General features: G+C 43.5%; 1 non-coding gene across 1 annotated transcript; it reads right to left on the minus strand.

Moving 5' to 3' along the window:
- Positions 1 to 358: 358 nt before the first annotated feature.
- LOC112085014 lies at positions 359 to 465 on the minus strand. Its single transcript, XR_002898657.1, has one exon. It is a non-coding gene; the product is annotated as a small nucleolar RNA R71 (small nucleolar RNA).
- Positions 466 to 5,138: the final 4,673 nt, after the last annotated feature.

Here is a 5,138-nt window from a genome sequence, read left to right on the forward strand (position 1 = left end):
TGTTGGAGAGAATGACAGGGCCAATGCTCATCAGTATGGAGCTGGAATTCAAGCACCACCTGTGCAAAACAACAACTTTGAAGTGAAGGCATCCTTGTTGAATATGGTCCAAAACTCAAAGTTCCATGGATTGGCAATGGAAGATCCCTTGGAATATTTGGATCAATTTGATAAAGTGTGTGACCTGACAAAGATAAATGGAGTTTCTGAGGACAGTTTCAAGCTCAGATTATTCCCCTTCAGCCTTGGTGACAAAGCTCACCAATGGGAGAAGAACCTCCCAAGAGGCTCCATTCAAACCTGGGAGCAATGCAAGCAAGCATTTCTATCTAAGTTTTTCTCCACCTCCAGAACAGCTAAACTGAGAAACCAAATCTCTAGTTTCACTCAACACAGCAATGAGAGTTTTGGTGAAGCATATGAGAGATTCAGGAGCTACACCAACCAATGCCCACACCATGGGTTTAGTGAGGCTTCACTTCTCAGCACTCTTTATAGAGGAGCTCTTCCCAAGATTAGAAACCAGCTGGATACTGCCTCCAATGGAAACTTTCTGGGAAAGGAGATTCATGCTGCTTTAGAGCTGGTTGAGAACTTAGCAATGAGCAATGATACATATGGAGAAGACTTTGATAGAGCCAATAGGAGTGAGATTTCAAGCAGGGATCAGAGGTATGAGAAGTACTTCAAAACACTTGAAAGCAAGCTGAACAAGGTGTTATTGGCCACTCAAAAGTCAATGCACTTTGTCGGAGAGTATGAGGAACCTTCTCAAATCTTTGAGAACATCAGTGAAGAGGGTCTTACTCAGGAAGAGCATAACTACATTGGGAATCAGAGGTTCCAAAGATATCAGTATGGCAATGCCAATCAGAACCTCTCTTACAGGAATCCCAATGTAGCAAACCCACAAGACCAAGTCTATCCCACTTCTCAAGCTTCACAGAACTTTGTTTCCAAGAAAAACTTTCAAGGGTCTTTTCAACCCAAGAATCAGTTTGCTCAGAATCAGGGTTTTGGTCAGAAACAACAACCATTTCAGGGTTCTGGTTTCAGTTCACAGCAGCAGCAAAAGGCACCACCAGGGTTTGGTCCACCACAGTTCCAGCAACAAGCGCCGGCTCAATATTAGTTTCAGCCAACACCGGTTCAGCAGCAGCCACAGATGGGGTCAGATATGGTTGGGATTCTGCAACAACTACTTCAGGGTCAACAGGTATTTGCAAGCCAGTATGCATCCATGCAACAGGACATCAAGGAATTGAAGCAAAACCAGGCCTCTAGCTCAAGGAACCAAGGCCAACTACCTGGAAAGCCTGAACCCAATCCCAAGGAATATGCTAAAGCCATTACACTGAGAAGTGGCAAGGAGTTACCTGGTATTGAGCACAACAATGTGATCATTGAGGACAATGATCAAACTGAGGGGGAGGCAGCCTTAAAAGATGATCAAGTTGCTGAGAAATCTAGAAAAGAAAAGGGTAAAGAGATGGAAAAGGAACCTGAACCAGAAAAGATATATGTGCCACCACCTCAATACCAACCCAAGCTCCCATTTCCAGGGAGATTCAAGAAGCAGCTTGTAGACAAGGCAAGAGCTGTATTTGAGAAGGTACTCAATGAGACACCCCTCACAATGCCTCTCATTGATGCATTTTTAATGATGCCAAAGGTAGGTAAGTTCTTAAAGGATGCTATTCTGAACAAGACTAAAGAGCTTCAAGGAATGGTGGTACTAAGTCATGAATGCAGTGCCATCATTCAGAAAAAGTCCATTCCAAGAAAGTTGACTGATCCAGGGAGTTTCACACTCCCTTGTGCCATTGGGCCTCTACTATTCTCTGGATGCCTCTGTGATCTGGGTGCATCTGTCAGCTTGATGCCATTCTCCATAGCAAAGAAGCTTGGCTTTAGAGTGTTCAAACCTGCAAGGATCTCTCTTGTCCTTGCAGACAGATCAGTTAGGTTACCTGTTGGGATGTTGGAAGATCTGCCTGTCAAGATAGGTGGTTTTGAGGTTCCAACTGATTTTGTTGTGCTAGAGATGGATTAGGAACCAGTAGATCCTCTTATCTTGGGCAGGCCATTCTTGGCCACAGCAGGAGCTATTATTGATGTGAGAGGTGGCATCATAGAGCTTCAACTTGGGTCTGAGAAGCTCAAGTTTGATGTGAATGAGATGATGAAGAAGCCCACCATAGAAGGTCAATGCTTCTATGTGGAGACAATGGATCAGTTGGCTGATGAGTTGCTTGAGGAACTGAATACTGATGACCCTCTTCAAGCTGCTTTAACCCAAGAACAAAGAGACCATGGGTTCTTAGTAGAAGAAAGTGAAGGGTACAAGCTGTATTTGGACAATGCTATAGAACTTGGTCCTGAGACAATGTTTTTGGAACTGGAACAAAGTGGTCCTGAGGTCTTGGATATCAGAGGATCAGACACAAGCCAAGGAGTAGTCCAAGCAGTCATGGCCGTGGGTTCCAAGGTGAAGGAGCATGCTAGGTTGTTTGAGCAAGACAGTTTCAGTGCTGATTGGGATGAGTCTAAGGCACCTCAGCTGGAACTCAAACCTCTTCCCAAGGGGTTCAGGTATGCTTTCTTAGGTCTCAATGAGTCTTATCCTGTCATTATCAATGATATGCTGTTAGAAGATCAACAGCATAAGTTGTTAGGACAGTTGAGGAAACATAGTGGAGCCATTAGCTACTCTATGGATGACATTAAGGGTATCTCACCCTCCCTATGCACTCATAGGATTCACTTAAAAGAAGAGTCAATGTCATCCATAGAGCACCAAAGGCGCCTAAATCCCAACTTAAAAGAGGTAGTGAAGAAAGAGATTCTCAAACTCTTAGAAGCTGGGATAATTTACCCAATCTCATACTCTAGATGGGTTTCACCAGTCCATGTGGTGCCCAAAAAGGGGGGAATGACAGTAATAAGAAATGAGAAGGATGAGCTAATTGCTACTAGAACTATAACTGGACACAGAATGTGTAAAGACTATAGAAAGCTCAATGCAGCCTCTAGGAAGGATCATTTTCCTTTGCCTTTTATTGATCAGATGCTAGAGAGGCTTGCAAACCATCCCTTCTTTTGTTTTCTGGATGGCTACTCTGAATTCTTTCAAATCCCCATAGATCCAAGAGACCAAGAGAAGACAACATTTACTTGCCCTTATGGCACATTTGCATACAGGCGCATGCCTTTTGGTCTCTGTAATGCCCCTGCCACATTCCAGCGTTGCATGATGGATATATTCTCTGACATCATTGAAGAGAAGGTGGAGGTGTTCATGGACGATTTTTCTGTCTATGGCTCCTCCTTCTCCGATTGTCTCTCTAATTTGTCACATGTCTTGGAGAGATGTGAACAGCATAACCTGGTGTTAAATTGGGAGAAATGCCACTTCATGGTGCAGGAAGGTATTGTACTTGGGCATAAAATCTCTGAGAAGGGCATAGAGGTTGACAGAGCAAAAGTGGAAATGATGGTGAATCTACAAGCTCCCACTTCAGTCAAAGGGATAAAGAGCTTCCTTGGGCGTGTAGGGTTTTACAGAAGATTCATCAAAGATTTCTCAAGAATAGCCAGACCCTTGACAAGGCTGTTGTGTAAAGAGGTTGACTTTATCTTTGATGCTGAGTGTGAAGAAGCCTTCAAGATGATCAAGGAGGCATTAGTCAGTGCACCCATTGTCCAGGCTCCAGACTGGTCCCTTACTTTTGAGGTTATGACTGATGCATCAGATTATGCAGTTGGAGCTATGCTTGGTCAGAGGAAGGACAGGAAGCTTCATGTCATCTACTATGCCAATAGAACCCTTGATTCTGCCCAAGAGAAGTATGCTACCACTGAGAAGGAAATGTTGGAAATAGTCTTTGCTTTTGATAAATTCAGAAGCTACCTGGTGGGATCAAAAGTTATTGTATATACTGATCATGCAGCCCTCATGTACCTGATGACCAAGAAAGATGCCAAGCCTAGACTATTGAGATGGGTCTTCTTACTTCAGGAGTTTGATATGGAGGTACAAGACAAGAAGGGTATAGAGAATGGAGCTGCAGACCATCTCTCTAGGTTAAGAGTGGACTCTGCAGTCCCTCTTAATGACAGTCTTCCTGAGGAATCATTGATGGTGCTCAACTCTTATTTCGAGTTTGAAGAAGTAATTGCATCCAAGAGAAGAGAATGTCCTGGTTTGCTGATATTGTGAACTTTCTTGCTTGTGGAGTGGAACCACCTGAACTTGATACTTACCACAGAAAAAATTTCTTCAGAGATGTGCAAAGATACCATTGGGATGAACCCTACCTGTATGTCCTGAAAAAAGATCAGCTGTATAAAAGGTGTCTTGCTGAAGAGGAGATGCCACCTCTGTTGCAAGAGTGCCATGGTTCAGCTTTTAGGGGTCACATGGGAGAATTCAAGACTGTGGCCAAGGTTCTTCAGAGTGGGTTTTGGTGGCCCACAATGTTCAAGGATGCTCAGATGGTTGTTTCAGCATGTGATGCCTGTCAGAGGCATGGGAACATTTCAAAGAGGAGTGAGATGCCTCAAAATCCAATACTAGAGGTTGAAATCTTTGATTGTTGGGGAGTGGACTTTATGGGGCTTTTCATCTCATCTTATGGGAATCAGTACATACTAGTGGCTGTGGACTATGTGTCCAAGTGGGTTGAGGCCATTGCTTCCCCTACCAATGATTCCAAGGTAGTAGTGAGGTTGTTCAAGAACATTATCTTCCCAAGATTTGGAGTACCCAGGGTTGTTATTTCTGATGGAGGGTCTCACTTTGTGAACAAAACTTTGGAAGGTTTACTGAAGAAGCATGGAGTGAAACATAAGGTAGCTACTCCTTATCATCCTCAAACTAGTGGCCAGGTTGAAGTGTCTAATAGACAGATTAAGGCCATTTTTGAGAGAACTGTTAGCTCAAGTAGAAAAGATTGGAGCAAAAGACTGGATGATGTATTGTGGGCTTATAGAACAGCCTTTAAGACTCCAATTGGGACATCTCCTTTCAATCTGCTATATGGGAAGAGCTTCCACCTTCCTGTTGAGCTGGAGTACAAGAATTTATGGGCTGTGAAGTTGCTGAACTTTGATATCAAGACAGCTCAAGAGAAAAGGAT

This window comes from Eutrema salsugineum, unplaced genomic scaffold (assembly GCF_000478725.1).
Source record: "Eutrema salsugineum unplaced genomic scaffold, Eutsalg1_0 scaffold_4, whole genome shotgun sequence".
Classification (NCBI taxonomy): Eukaryota; Viridiplantae; Streptophyta; class Magnoliopsida; order Brassicales; family Brassicaceae; genus Eutrema; species Eutrema salsugineum.